The sequence below is a fragment of the Engystomops pustulosus genome, chromosome 6, assembly GCF_040894005.1.
Source record: "Engystomops pustulosus chromosome 6, aEngPut4.maternal, whole genome shotgun sequence".
Taxonomy (NCBI): Eukaryota; Metazoa; Chordata; class Amphibia; order Anura; family Leptodactylidae; genus Engystomops; species Engystomops pustulosus.
In genome coordinates, this window is record NC_092416.1 from 100,598,409 (window position 1) to 100,614,723 (window position 16,315).

General features: G+C 41.3%; 1 protein-coding gene across 1 annotated transcript in view; it reads left to right on the top strand.

The window, feature by feature from the left end:
* LOC140064047 (cytoplasmic phosphatidylinositol transfer protein 1-like) overlaps positions 1-16,315 on the top strand; it is a 38,771-nt gene that overhangs the window by 1,162 nt on the left and 21,294 nt on the right. The window contains exon 2 of the mRNA XM_072110479.1: positions 13,261-13,332. The gene's annotated coding sequence lies outside the window, so the exon portion shown is untranslated. The remainder of the gene's footprint in view (positions 1-13,260; positions 13,333-16,315) is intronic.

The following is a 16,315-nucleotide window of genomic DNA, read 5'->3' on the forward strand; positions in this document are numbered from 1 at the left end:
TTATATATTTTATTTATGGTTGATCTGCTAGTGGCTGGCCTTGCTGTAGTGCATCTACTACCATATTGTGAGGAATTTGCAGTGAGACTTGCGACCGTTGTGTTTAGCGCTTAGTGACGCACATATCCATCGCAAAGACCGAAATGGGACAATTTATTAGGGGTTGGATTTCAATTAGGCACAGTCTGCCATTTACTTTTTATTTTACGTTTATTTTTTCATAACTCAGCGTCATCTCATCTGGCATAGCAGTGTGCTTTCATACTTGGCTAGAAAATAGCCATAGCAATAGGATAGCATCGTTTGGTTTTAAAAACTAAAAACCACAAAAAAAAGTAAAAAAAAAAATTAAAGTTATAACTTTCATTTTCAAAATGTTTAACCCGAGGGCTAGGGGTAGAGGACGAGGGCGGGGACGTGGGCTTCCAACTACTGCAGGGGTCAGAGGCCGTGGTCCTGGGCGGGGTGAGACACCACCTGCTGATGAGGGAGCAGGGGAACGCCGCAGAGCTACACTCCCTAGGTTCATGTCTGAAGTTACTGGGACTCGTGGTAGAGCACTGTTGAGGCCAGAACAGTGCGAACAGGTGATGTCGTGGATTGCCGACAATGCTTCGAGCAATTTGTCCACCAGTCAGTCTTCCACGCAGTCCACCCATGTCACCGAAATCGGCACTCCTCCAGCTCCTGCACCTCAGCCTCCTCCCCCCCAGGAAAATTTGGCATTTGAACCGGCATACTCTGAGGAACTGTTTTCTGGACCCTTCCCACAGTCACAAACCACTTGTCCGGTTGCTGCTGAGCAATTTTCCGATGCCCAGGTTTTCCACCAGTCGCAGTCTGTGGGTGATGATGACCTTCTTGACGTAGTGGAAGAAGTGTGTAAAGAGGTGTCCGACGATGAGGAGACACGGTTGTCAGACAGTGGTGAAGTTGTTGTCAGGGCAGGAAGTCCGAGGGGGGAGCAGACTGAGGGATCGGAGGATGATGAGGTGACAGATCCAAGCTGGGTTGAGAGGCCGGTGAACACAGTGCTTCTGAGACGGAGGAGAGTCCTCGACCAGAACAGGTTGGAAGAGGCAGTGGTGGGGCCAGACGGATAGGCAGGGCCAGAGCTGGTGCATCAGCGCCAAATGTGTCACGTAGTGAAGCTCCCGTGACGAGGGCTCCCGCGGCGAGGGCTAGATTTTCAGAAGTCTGGAGGTTCTTTAAGGAAACACCGGATGACCGACAGACTGTGGTGTGCAACCTTTGCCAAACCAGGATCAGCAGGGGTTCCACCACTACTAGCTTAACTACCACCAGTATGCGCAGGCATATAAATGCTAAACACCCCACTCAGTGGCACCAAGCCCGTTCACCTCCGGCCGTGCACACCACTGCTCCTTCCCCTGTGTCAGCTGATAGTCAGCCCCCTGCCCAGGACCCTGGCACAAAAACCCCATCGTCGCCTCCACGATCCTCCACAGCATCCACCAGCGTTCAGCTCTCCATACCCCAGACGCTGGAGCGGAAAAGGAAATATAGTGCAACCCACCCGCACGCCCAAGCCCTTAATGTGCACATCTCCAGATTGCTTAGCCTGGAGATGCTGCCCTATAGGCTAGTAGAGACCGAGGCCTTTCGCAACCTCATGGCGGCGGCCGCCCCTCGGTATTCGGTCCCCAGCCGCCACTAATTTTCCCGATGTTCCGTCCCAGCCCTGCACCAGCACGTGTCAGACAACATCATCCGTGCCCTGACCAACGCCGTTTCTGACAAGGTCCACCTGACCACGGACACGTGGACGAGTGCTGCCGGGCAGGGCCACTATATATCGCTGACGGCACATTGGGTTAACTTGGTGGAGGCTGGGACCGAGTCTGACCCTGCGGCTGGTCATATACTGCCGACGCCGAGGATTGCGGGGGCCTACCTCGGTCCAGGTCTTTCAGGCCTACTATGCCTCCTCCTCCTCCCACCCCTCCTCCACCTCCTCCTCCGAACTACCATCCGTGGGCATGGCACCATCAGTCGCTAGCTCTAGGCACAGCAACAGTGCCGTCGCTAAGCGACAGCAGGCGGTGCTCAAACTGCTGAGCCTAGGCGATAAAAGGCACACCGCCCAAGAACTATTACAGGGCATCACGGCGCAGACTGATCTGTGGCTGGCACCGCTGAACCTGAAGCCAGGCATGGTTGTCTGTGACAACGGCCGTAACCTGGTGGCGGCTCTGCAACTCGGCAGACTGACACATGTGCCATGCCTGGCCCATCTGTTAAATCTCATAGTTCAGCGTTTCCTCAAGACATACCCCAATCTGTCTGATTTGCTCACGCATCTGTGCGCATTTCAGGAAGTCCAGCACAGATGCTGCCACTCTCAGGGCAGCGCAGCGCCGCCTCCAACTGCCCGCTCACCGACTGTTGTGCGACGTGCCCACGAGGTGGAATTCAACATTAACCATGTTATCCAGAGTTTACCAGCAGCGCAGAGCGATTGTAGACTGCCAGATGTCAACTTCCACCAGAACTGGTAGTCAGGTCAGTCAGCTTCCTCAAGTCTACAATGAGGAGTGGACGTGGATGTCTGATATCTGTCAGGTGCTGAGTAACTTTGAGGAGTCAACACGGATGGTCAGTGGCGATGCCGCCATCATCAGCCTCACCATCCCGTTGCTTGGCCTGTTGAAAAACTCTCTGATCAGCATGAAGTCGGAAGCTTTGAGCTCGTCACAAGAGACGGGGGAAGAAGATTCCCTTGTTGATAGCCAAAGCACCCTCAGGTCTGTTTCTCAGCGCATATCGGAGGAGGTGGAGGAGGATGAGGAGGAAGAGGAGGAGAATGTTGGCGAGACACAAGAGGGGACCATTGTTCAGTCCTTCACTGTTCAGCGTGTATGGGCAGAAGAAGAGGAGTTGGAGGAGGAGGAAATGGGCAGTCAGGCCAGTGAGGGGAGTGAATTCTTGCGCGTTGGGACTCTGGCGCATATGGCAGATTTCATGCTAGGCTGCCTATCCCGTGACCCTTGCGTTCAAAGAATTTATTCCAGCACCGATTACTGGGTATTCACTCTCCTGGACCCACGGTACAAGCAAAATCTTTCCACTCTCATCCCTGGAGAGGAAAGGAGTGTGAGAATGCATGAATACCAGCAGGCCCTGGTGCACAAGCTGAAACAGTATTACCCTTCTGACAGCGCTAGCGGCAGAGTGCATAGTTCTGCGGGACAAGTAGCGAGGGAGAGTAGGCGAGAAGGCAGCTTGTCCAGCACTGGCAAGGGTACGCTTTACAAGGCTTTTGCCAGCTTTATGTCACCCCAGCAAGACACTGTCACCTGTCCCCAGTCTCAGCAGAGTAGGGCTGATCTTTACAGAAAGATGGTGAGGGAGTACGTAGCTGACCATACCATCGTCCTAAATGATCACACAGCTCCCTACAACTACTGGGTTTCAAAGCTGGACATGTGGCACGAACTGGCGCTGTACGCCTTGGAAGTTCTTGCCTGCCCTGCCGCTAGCGTGTTGTCAGAGCGGGTTTTCAGTGCAGCTGGTGGCATCACCGATAAGCGTACACGCCTGTCGACTGACAGCGCTGACAGGCTGACGCTTATTAAGATGAATAAAGCCTGGATTTCTCATAATTTCCAATCTCCACCAGGTGAAGGAAGCTCAACCTGAATAATTTATGTACTCCCCCTCCTCATTTTCCTCCTTCTCCTCCTCTTTGTACACTAAAGCAGAGGAAACTGGCTATTTTTTGACAGGGCCAACTGGCTCTAGCTATAGTACTTTATGCATTTAATTTTTCTGGAGGGCCACCTACCTGCTCCTCTGGTTTGAAAACTTTTTTGGACTGCCACATACAGGCACTATCCAAATTAAATTGTCTCCATAGCAGCTTCCACACGTTGTCTCCATTGCTACCTCCAAAAGTCGTCCATATAGCTGCCTCCATACATCGTCCCCTTATCAAACGAGGTGTGTCAGGCAGAAATTTGGGTTGTTTTCATGGATTCCACATCAAAGTTGTTAACTTTGTCGCCACCCTGCTGTGTTATCCACAAAATATACTGGCAAACTTTTATGATTAACCAATATTATTTCGGCGCTTCTTGTGCATCTGTTTACATTCCCCTCACCCGCCATATCCTAAACTTATAAGAACGCTACTACACTTGATCTTATACAAAAGGTTCTTAGAAGTGCTGTTTGGGGAGTAGCCTAGAGACAGGGGCTTGGATTGGCGAAAGCTCACCTGGCAGCGGAGCGCCAGCTCCATGCCAAGATCCAACTAACATAGTTTTAACTGCAGCACCTTTAATCTACTACTAGTTCACTGCCTCCATACATGGTCCCCTTATCAAACGAGCTGTGTCAGGCAGAATTTTGGATTGTTTTCATGGCTTCCATGTTACTTTTGTCGCCACCCTGCTGTGTAATCCACAAAATATACTGGCAAACTTTTATCATGTACCGATATTATTTGAGCGCTTCTTGCTCATCTCCTTTGGTTCCTCTCTGCCACCCATTGGTTTGAAGCCTGAGTCCATTTAGGGTATGTCGCCATGCCACTCTCTAGCCTGCCGCTGCTGCCGCTGCCTCTGCATGCCGTCCCCTATAGTGTCAGGGTCAATTATTGGATGTTTTAGATGCTATCTAGCTTCATTCTGTCACTCTGTCATGGCCATGCTGTTGCCCATAATTTTGGCATAATGGTGCGTTTAAGCAGCCTCAGAGGCATCCATGCATGCTGCCCCTGCTGTTTCCTGTCCATTTCCGTGGTGTTTCCATCCTTTTCTGAGGTTTCCAGGTGTTTGGCCAAGCTTCCCTGTGCAGAGCCTTGGTCCCCTTGAAAAATGCTCGAGTCTCCCATTGACTTCAATGGGGCTCGTTATTCGAGACGAGCATCGGGAAAAGTTTGTCTCGAATAACGAGTACCCGAGCATTTTAGTGCTCGCTGGTCTCTATTAATAACCCTTCAAACGGATCAACACGAAAAAATTTAAAATTGACTGAAGCCAGCAAATCTGAAACTCAAGTTGCTGTATGAAGTTAGTGATGCCTGAAATTTAAAAAAACTGATAAGTCAAAGGGGGACATTTATGAAAGGTTTTGCACCTGTTTTGTTGTCAGGAATCCTAGGATTTTTTTCTATTCTGTGCCTTTTCTTACAGGTTTCTGTCAGTGCCACAAATCCTCAGTTTTCTGACACAAACGCCCATGCTTTTATTGGACGCTCAATTTGGGTGCAGTTTTTGAAATCCAACACTTTTCCTGCACTGATTTCCCAGCACTTTTTGGCACCATTTTTGGAATATAATCAGACCAGCAAAAAGCAAGTCTACTAATTTCTAACAAACTGTACTTGCAGCTGTCAGTATTTGATATTGCATGTGAAATACTTGGAAGCTGGAAAATGGTTCCAAATGCATTGAAATTGACAAAAAAACACATTTGCGAAATTTTTGTGAGAGCTCAGTTCTTGCAGCTTTCACTGTGCATGCCAAATTGCATATTCATTTTATTTCTTTAGTAAATTTAGATAGGTTTCATTATGTTTTATTAACAAGCATTGACAAGCTGAAGTTTTCATTGCTACCATTGGGAACTAAGGCCTCTTTCACACTTGCGTTGCAGACCACTTCAGAGTCTGATCAGGGTTTGGTCAGTGAAAAACTGACATTTTTCATCAGAGTTCAATCAATTTTCAGTTAGTTAGTTTTTCATGCACATTTTTTTTGACAATTTCAATGCCTTATTCACACCCAGAAAATGCATGTGAAAAAGATTCAGGACTGTGATCTATCTTTTCTATGGCAATTTATCAGTCAAAAACGCATTGCAAGTGCCATGTGTCTTTGATGCATCTCCATAGACTTGTATGGTGCGTTTTTCACATGCATGACTTACAAAAGTAGAGTATGCTGAGAGTTAAACGAGCATTAAAAAAAAACGAACCTGTAAAAAAAAGTTAAAACAATAAATAAAGGTTTTTTAAAATAAAAATAAATAATAAAAGAAAGTGAAAGTCCCCCCAAACACCACATTTCCCTTTACACAAGTAATAAAGTATAAAATACACTAAATCACAAAAAAACCCCACTTATTTGGTATCGCCGCGTCCGTAACAATCTGTACAATAAATCCTAATCATAATTGGACCCGCTCGGTGAACGTGGTAAAAAAAAAAACCAAAAACTTGCCAAAAATTAAAACTTTTTATCAAATTGCTTTACAAAAAATGTTCTAAAAAGTGATCCGAAAAAGTTACAAGCGCCAAAATGATACCACTGAAAAGAACAACTTGTCACGCAAAAAATAAGCTCACAACCAGCTCCGTCAACCAAAAAATACTATAGTTATGCCGCTATAAAGATGGCAATACTAAAACAAATTAAATTTTTTCTATTCTAGTTTTCCTTCAATAAAATTGGACAAATATAAATAAAACTATATAAATGAGGTATCACCGTAATCGTAGTGATCCGTAGAATAAAGATAATATATTATTGTTATGCTACAGCGAACCCCCCCTCAAAAATGCTAAAAATCCAAAACAAGAATTGATGATTTTATTTTCTTCCACACGAAAAAAGTTAATAAAATTGCTTCAATAAGCTAAACACCCTCTAAAATAAAGTTTTTTTTTACAGTGCATCGCGTCTCGCAAAAAATAAGCCCTTATTTGTCTAAATTGCTTAACCCTTAGGCGCACCAGGACGTTATAGTACGTCCCCGAGGCTACATACTGAGCGCACCAGGACGTTCTATAACGTCCTGCTTCTGGCACCGGCTCGCGAACGGAGCCGGCACCAGAAGCAGCGGCTGTCAGCTGTCTAGTACAGCTGACAGCCTGCGCTAACACCCGCGATCGGAGCCGGCTCCGATCGCGGGTGTTAACCCCTTACACGCCGCGGTCAAGCATGACCGCGGCGTGTAAGGGTGTCTGCGCCGTGAATTGGATCCCCCGTGCCGCTTACCGGGGGATCCGATCCACTTCTGGGCAGCTCCGATGACTGGCATGTGCCTCGGAGCTGCCCGGTTGCCATGGCAGCCAGACCCCTTCCGGGTCTGACTGTAAACTGTCTGAGCATGCGCAAGCTTGCTCAGACAGTTTACACTGCTCTACAATAAAATAGTATTGTAGAGCAGTGTATTGGACTTAAACCAGTGATCAGAGCATCACTGGTTCAAGTTCAAGTATGTATAAGTAAAAAAAAGTAAAAAACACTAAAGTTATCACATTACAATAAATAAAAAATAAATACATTAAAATATAAGCCCCTAAAATGTCACTTTCCTATAAAAACACTTAATAAAGTATAAAAAACACAAAAACACAAAAAAAACCCGCATATTTGGTATTGCCGCGTCCGTAACAATCTGTATAATAAAACCGAATCGTTACTGGACCCGCACGGTAAACGCCGTAGGAAAAAAAAAAGCAAAAACGTTCCGAAAAAAGATAATTTTTAATTAATACCCTATAAAAAATGCTCTAAAAAGTGATTTAAAAAATGTTATGCACTCCAAAATAAGCCCACTAAAAAGAACAACTCTTCTCGCAAAAAATAAGCCCCTAACTAGATTTGTCAGCCGAAAAATAAAAAAGTTATGCATATGAAAAGATGGTGATGCTAAAATGAACAAGATTTTCTCCAAATTGGTTTTTATTCAGTACAATTGAATAAAATACACAAAACCCCCACATATTTGGTATCCCTGCGTCCGTAACAATCTGAATAATAAAACAGAATCGTTATTAGATTCGCAAAGTGAACCCCGTTAAAAAAACCCCAAAAAAAGCTAAAAAAAAAAAGACAATTTTCAATTAATACCCTATAAAAAATGCTCTAAAAATTAATTTAAAAAATGTTATGCAATCTAAAATAAGACCACTAAAAAGAACCATCCTTCTCGCAAAAAATAAGCCCTTAAACAGATTTGTGAGGCGAAAAATAAAAAAGTTATGCATATGAAAGTCGGTGATGCTAAAATTAACAACATTTTTGCCAAATTACTTTTTATTCAGTAAAAATGGGAAAAATAAAAAATCTATATAAATGAGGTCTTTTCGTAATCGTGGCGACCCATAGAATAAAAATAATATACTATTTTTATGGTATGGTAAACGGCCAAAAAAAAAACAAACAAAAATCTTCCTAAAAAGTGATGATTTTCATTTCCTCCACCAACAAAGAGTTAATAAAATCTCACCAATTAGCCTAGAGATTCCCCGAAATTACGTACCAGAAAAGTGCATCTCATGTGGCAAAATAAATAAGCCCCTATAGGTCCACAATAAAAAAAGAAAAAAAATTATAGCCTGTACAATGTGACATAGCAAATCTGATCTGGATGGCGCCTCCTTCCCTCCTATGCCCAGGCGTGCGCCCATACAGCAGGTTACCACCACATGTGGGGTATCCGTGTACTCGGGAGAGATTGGGTAACAAACTTTGTGGAGCCTTTTTTAATTTAATCCATTGTAAATGTTTAATTTTCCACCCAAAATGAGTGTATTGTGAAAAAATATTACAATTTGCAGACTGCACCTCCATTTTGTTTTAACCCCTATAAAACACCTAAAGGGTTAACAAACTTCTTAAAAGTGGTTTTTCATACATTGAGTGGTGTAGTTTCCACAATGGGGTAATTTATGAGTCTCGCTATTATTTAGGCCTCTCGGTGTCAATTAGAAGTTGAGCAGGTCCATCTAAATACAGGTTTTGGTGATTTTACAAAAAATGTGAAAAATGATACCTAAATTCTGAGCCTCATAACATTCTAGTAAAATATGTGGAATCTTAAAAAACCATGCCAACATAAAGCAGACATTTGGGAAATGTAAGTTATGAATTTATTTGGGTGCTATGACTATCTGCATCAAAAGTAGAGAATTTAGAATGTTGAAAATAAAGAATTTTTCCAAATTTTTGCCAAATTTTGGTTTTTTTCATAACTAAACGCAAAAGATTTCATCCAAATTTTTAAACTAATTTGAAGTACAATGTGTCACGAGAAAACAATCTCAAAATCCCCTGGATATCTCATAGCGTTCCAAAGCTATAACCACTTATAGTGACACAGGTCAGATTTGAAAAATGGGACCGCGTCCTTAAGGCCAAAAGAGGCTGCGTCCCCTAGGGGTTAAAAAATAAAGATTGTATAGCCTATTCCCAACGAGCGTTGTAATAGAACGGTGCGGCGGGTAGTGACTTGCCAACACGGTTCAGACACAGTGATCGGGGCAAGATGGCAGCTGATCCTAACAGCCATCCATCCTGCCCCATGGACCAGAAGGGTTATGTCCCCCCCACACACCCCCAGTTTATTATCGCTGCTATTGGCTCATCAATTCAGACGAGCCAATAGCAGCGAATTTACTTATGACGTCAGTAATACCGGTCACCATGTCTGTAGACACGGTGATCGGGGCAGAGTGGCGGCTGTTCCTGACAGCCACCAATTGTGCCTTGTGGTTCAGAGGGGTTTTGTTGCCCCCCTCTGTCCATGTTTGCCGCTATTGGCTGGTCGATTTGGTCCAGCTAAAAGCAGCAATATTCGTCACAATGGGCATCGCTAGGGTGAATAAGAGCAACACTTGGCGATAATTTCCCTACTAAAACGAAGATATGGTACAAAAGCGCTGGCCGTGTACATTGTACAGATTACGCTGTACAACTCTTACGAGCTGTTCCAATGTGCAGGTCCTGCCGTATCATTTCTCCGTTTTCAAGAGGAAGATATTAGGAAACTAATATTGGGACAAGAAGGACGGGGCCCCTGTACCTCTGGTTTAGATGTTCCTGTATTTTGTCAGGGCAGCATTTTCACAGTAAATTCTGCTGCTTCTAAAGGTAGGACTCAATAAAGAGTCTGTTCCAAAAGAGGAGTTAGGATGGACACTATATACTAAGGATGGACACTATATACTAAGGATGGACACTATATACTACTAAGAGACCTGCGACAACTCCAAGTGTGACAAAAGTTTAGATGGTCCCCTGGTCTATTCTACCTCCTTATACGCAACACATTCAAAATTCACGCCCAACCTGTTGTGAATTCAGTAAAATTAATAATTGTAACAACTGGTAGGTCACGTTGCTCCCTATACCCCTCCACATTATTTCATAAGGGGCGCCACATAACGGGCACTGAACGTTCCAGAAATAATTGCAATTTCCATCTTGGACTCCATCGCACATCGTATTTGGAAACCACCTGTATGTTCAAATGCTCATTTCACCACGTGTTTTACACTACACCACATATTACACCTTGCTAAATTCCCCAAGGGGTGTACATTCAACAATTAGGGTCACTTTTCGGGTTTTCCTCTGTTTTGGTACCACTACGGCTCTCCAAATGTATCCTGACACATGTGAAGGATTTCTTGCAAATTTGGCCTCTAAAAGACAAACATCCCTCTTTTCCTCTACTGTGCGCCCATAAAGCATTTTATATGCACATGTGGGGTACTTCTACACTCAGGAGAAATAGTTTTACACCTTTTTCGGGGTTATTTAATATATTATCCCTTGTGGCTTACATAAATTAGGGGTAAAGTGACATTTATAGGAAAATTTTCACCTTTTTAATGTTTAGGGCCTAATTGGATCATTCACCTGTAGGGGCAAATACATATATTACACATTGCAAAATTCTCTAAGGGGTGTGTGTTCATAAATTAGGGTCACTTTTTGGATTCTTATCTGTTTTATACCACTAGGGCTCTCCAAATGCATGTCAAACATTTCTGTCAAATTTGGCTTCTAAAAGGCAAACCTCCCCCTTTCCTTTTACTGTGCGCCCATACAACATTTTATATACACATGTGGGGTACTTCTACACTTGAGAGAAATAGGTTTACACATTTTGGGGGGTTATTACATTTTTTTTATCCCTTGTGGCTTCAAAAAATTAGGGGTACAATGACCTTTATAAGAAAATGTTCACCTTTGTCCTATTTAAGCCCTAATTAAATCAAACACCTATATGGACAAATACTCATATTACACCTTACTAAATTCTCTAAGGGGTGTGCTTTCCAAAATGGTGTCACTTGTTGGGGTTCCGCTCTGTTTTGGTACCACTAGGGCTCTCCAAATGCATCCTGACACATGTAATGGATGATTGTCAAATCTGGCTTCTAAAAGGCCAAAGCTCCTCCTTCCCTTCTGAGCCCTACTGTGTACCCATACAACACTTTATATGCAAAAGTGGTGCAGTTCTGTGCTTAGGAGAAATAGTTTTACACATTTATGGGAGTTGTTTCATCTTTTATCCCTTGTGGCTTACAAAAATTTGGGGTAAAAGTGACTTTTTTGAGAACATTTTCACCTTTTTTCCCTTTTGGGGCCTAATTGAATCAAACACCTGTTTGGGCAAATACACAAATTACACCTTGCTAAACTCTCCAAGGGGTGTACTTTCCAGAATGGTGTCTCTTGTTGGGGCTTTCCTCTGTTTTGGTACCATTATGGCTCTCCAAATGCATCCTGACACATGAAAAATTTTTCAGCCATATTTGCCCTGCAAAAACGAAACAACGCTCTTTCCATTCCAAGTGCCCCCCTGTGCCCGTACAGAAGGGTACAGTGACAAAATGGGCATTGGCATGCTCAGGAGGAATTGCCTTAAACATGGTAAAATGCATTTTCCTTTTTAACCCATTGTGAAGGTGCAAATTTTAGTGTTCAATGAATCTATTGTAAGATAAAATTACATTTCTGTAATTTCACTTTCATTTATCTTTCACCCTCATGAAACGCTCAAAGGGTTAACAAAATTCCCAAAGGTTGTTATGAATATTTTGAGGGGTGTAGTTTCTAAAATGGTGTCATTTGTGGGGGTTTTCTATCATGTAGGCCTTATAAAGTCACTTCTAACTAAACTGACCCTCCAAAAGTAGGTTTTGATGATTTTCGTGAAAATCAGAAAAATTGCACCTAAAGTTATAAGCCTCCTAACATCCTAAAAAAAAGGAAAAGAGGTTTGAAAAATGATGCCAAGTTAAAGCAGACATATGGAAAATGTTAGTTATCAAGTTATTTTAGTGATATGACTAACTTTCCAAAAAGTAGAAAATTTTGAATTTTGAAAACATTGTTTTTTTTCAAAATTTTTGGCAAATTTTCATTTATTTCATAAATAAATACCAAACATATTGATTAAATTTCTCGACCAACATGAAGTACAATGTGTCACGAAAAAACAATCTCAAAATCAACTGGATATGTTAAAGTGTTCCAAAGTTATAACCACTTAAATAGACACATGTCAGATTTTAAAAAATGGGCCGTGTCAGGAAGGTGAAAAGTGGCTTCAGCGTTAAGGGGTTAAGGGATAAAATAATTAAAGAAATAAAATAGATAAATTATGTTAAATGAGCCAGTAACTAGCAGCTATCAAAATTTACAAAAACCAGGGTGTACTAGTCTGCAGACCAAAAGAACCTCAGAATTTCATGAAGACATGAAATACCCTAAATTATAACTTCAGATAACTAGAACTGAGAGACACTTCTTAGCTCACTTACATTTTTAATGAAATCATTATTTTGTACGTAAATGGACAATTTTTAAGGATAAAAGACGGAGTGCTAAAGGATATTCACTACCCTACCCAAGTGTGCTTTGGATTTTGTGGGGTATGCTGGTGAAAGGTTCCCTTTTAACAATAAAAAGGTGAATTCATAATTCCAGTGCACAATTTAGTGGAAAGAAAATCACCTATTTTGCGGCGTGGAAATTTCAACACAAGAATTTTTGCCTTCTTAACGTTATATGTTGCCCTAATTCTGTTTAATTTACAGTAAAAACTGGTATCATTGGTGGTTCAAATATATAATCTCTTGGCTTTTTATTTTCTTACACCAAGAAAGCTGAAGATATATGGTATTATTTAATGACAGTGTGACTTCTAAAGAACTACTCCAATGTACTGGGTATCAAGACTGGTGTTATATATTCCCTTTAACATCTCAAGTTAATATAGCACTAGAAACTCCTTGCATAACAGAGTTTCATAGAAACCTATAAACAAAGGCATTTTAGGGTTAGAAGAAATGCATCTCCAGGCAGTTTTATGGGAAAGTGCTAAAACAGGTCCAAGGTACAAATATCCAGGCCTTTGTAGTTGAAACTCGGACATTTAACTGTGTTTACCATTTACCACTTCTTAGTTTTAGTTTCAGTCCAACCTACAAGTTTAAACAATTTCTTTTTCCTGTAACATAACACATGATATTTATGGATGATATTTTTTTTATAGTGCTCTTTTCTGCCAAAATTTCAAATCCGAATAGAAACCAAGTTTGAAAATAACAATGGCTGCAATACAAGGGTGAGCATTCTCTCTCTCTCTTATTACTGCTGAAACAAACATCTTGTCATTGATCTTCCTTAAAGGGAACCTGTCATCAGAAATTGGCCTAATAAACCGCTACCAGTATGTCAACAGCTGGATAGGTTCCAGATCATGGTTCTTTCAGGCCTAGTGTGGTGGCATCATCCAAAAAAATCTACTTTGAAGTGAGATGTTAATTGGTTGCATCAAGTCAGGGATGCAGAGAGTTTAGCACTGATGTCAAGCTCTCCCTGCCTCTCAACACCTCCTCCCTTGTGATTGACATAATGCATCGGACTTCAGGAGATCTGGTCATGATGTCCCTGGAGGCAGGACCATTATTACAGTGAAGGGGGCATTCTAAGGTTAACTTCAGTTTTAAAACTTGACTTCATAAAACCAATTTAAATCTCACTTCAAAGTTGATTTTATGGATGATGCCACACTGGACTGTGGAATAGACATGATCTAGAAGCTTTTCATCTTGACAACATGAAGGTAGTGGTTTATTAGGCCAATTTCTGATGACATGTTCCCGTTATGTCTTATCCTTATCATTTTTCATTCTTCTTTTAAAATACTGTAGCTTTTAATTCAAAACTTCTCTGCTGAATAAGTTGACCCCAGTAGTGGGAATGTAAGAGCTAACCGTGTACTATTTTATATGCAAAATTCAAGAACACAATTAGCATAGGGCCTATAGAATTCTTATAAAAAGAGAACATGTGACATAAGGCTGAAGAAATAAGGTTGAAAAAAGACACATCCATCAAAAATAAGTTAGAGGGCAAGGGCGAGGGATAAAAAATTCACACATTTTGTTTGAGATTTTGTTTTGGATCTCATGGATACACATCAAAGTGTAATGCCAAAGGCTTTTAGGATGATGTCTCATAATGTTACTCTTCTTTAAGAATAAATCTATGTGTTAGACCATTTTGATGCCTTTGACTGTCTCTCTGCTGTTACCAGCTTTTGAGACACAATACCGTTGAAATAATGAGGGGAAATTTGGATTATCATTCCCTTCAGGGTCCCCTAAAACAGGAAGATTTGCAGGGCAGGAGCTCCAACCATAATCCAGACCTTTCCATATCTCCTTGCTCCTCCTTTAGTCCAAGGAAGTGTTGCTTTAAAATAGTGCTGAATGCAACAAATCTGGGGCTACCCAGGACTGCCGGAGGAGGCTTTGAGTCCTGTCTGGTGAAGTCTGTACTGGGTGGCGCACTATGTGCCTGCAGAGGGGGCTCCGAGGTTTGTCACAACTGGCCAAGATTGATAGAGTGACCCCTTGTCTTTAAAGGTAATTCTACATACAACAGCTATTCACCTGATTATTATGGGGCACTTTTATATAATTATATAAGTTAATTATGCATCCTCTTAGACACTTTTTTCAGGTAATAGGAAACCCCATTCAATGCATAAAGATAAGATACTGTTAACAAAATCACAAATTAAATGTTCATCTACCTTTCAACATCTTTTAAATATAAAATGCAAAGTAGCTTTTAGCTAATCCAGGCATTCTGGTTAACATTTGCCTTGCATCTTTAAATGGTAACTCATCATTAACATTCTAACATTCTATCAAATATGAGTTACTTTGGGCCTACTGGACTATGTTCTATGAAAATGCCATACATAGATTACTTGTGTTTCCTGAATATGTACACATTTGTGTTGCAAATCAGAAAGTACAAAGTCTCTGTCTTTTGCATCAATGTAAAAAACACTAAACAAATACGTATACAAATCAGAGACATGCAAAGAACAATGACTCAGCTGGCAAAATAATAGCTAGCAGACTGCAATCATGACTAGAAATGAAGCCAGAAGTATAAACTTGGATGTACAATGTCAACACATAAAGATAAAAAACTTTTACACATGTGAAACCAACTTAAGGACGTAGCCATTTTATAGCTTAAGGCTCTGCCACAATTTTTTTGTATTCTGACATGTGTCGCTTTATACGGTTATAACTTTTGAACACTGTTACTTATCAATGCGATTCTGAGAATGTTTTTTCCCCACATGTTGTACTTCACTTTAGAGGTAAATGTTGGCTGATAAGTTTTGTGTTTATTTGCAAAAAATATATTGCTGAATTGCTGAATAACATTTTCCATATGTCTACTTTACATTTTCATAATTTTTGAAATTTTTATGTCGCGCGGCTTACAAATCGATAACAATTTTCTGTATTTTCAGAATTTACTATTTTGGGGATAAATACTGTTTTGAATGAAATTTTAAATATTTAGCATTAAAACCCCCTATATAACCAACCCATTTTCAAATCTGCACCCCTCAAACTATCAGAAACAGCTTTTAGGAAGATTGTTAACCCCTTGCGATCATCTTAAATCAAAATGGTGGTGAAATTTAGAATGGTCAAAGTTTGTCGGTTATATGTTCATTTAGCCCTAAAATTTACACATTTTCAAAAGATAAAAAGAGAAAACCCATCTTACAATTTGTTCAGCAATTTCTCCCGAGTACAGAAACCCCCCACATGTGGCCGTTACTTGTTTTATGGGCGCACAGAGAGATTCAGAAGGGAAGGAGCACCCTGCAGCTGCCAGGATTATAGTTTCCTCATTGACCCCCTTTCTAGGCTATAAAATTTTCGCTTTTTCGTTATTGGGGCCATGTGACAGCATTTTTTTGCGGGAAGAGATGCTTTTTCCAGTGCTACCATTTATGGGATGGTATCCCCTATTGTCGAAAATGAATTAACTTTTTTAGGTCAGGAGTAGAAAAGCATCAATTCTGTACTGGAGTTTTTTTTTTTGGTGTTCACCGTATAGCCTAATAATCATGTTTTCTTTATTCTATGGGTCGATACTATTATGGGGATACCATACATGAATATTTTTTCTTATGTTCTACTAAATTTGCAAAATGTGGGGAAAAATCTATCATTTTTGCATCGCTGTCCAAGTGGCACAATATTTTTACTTTTTTGGCTATGGAG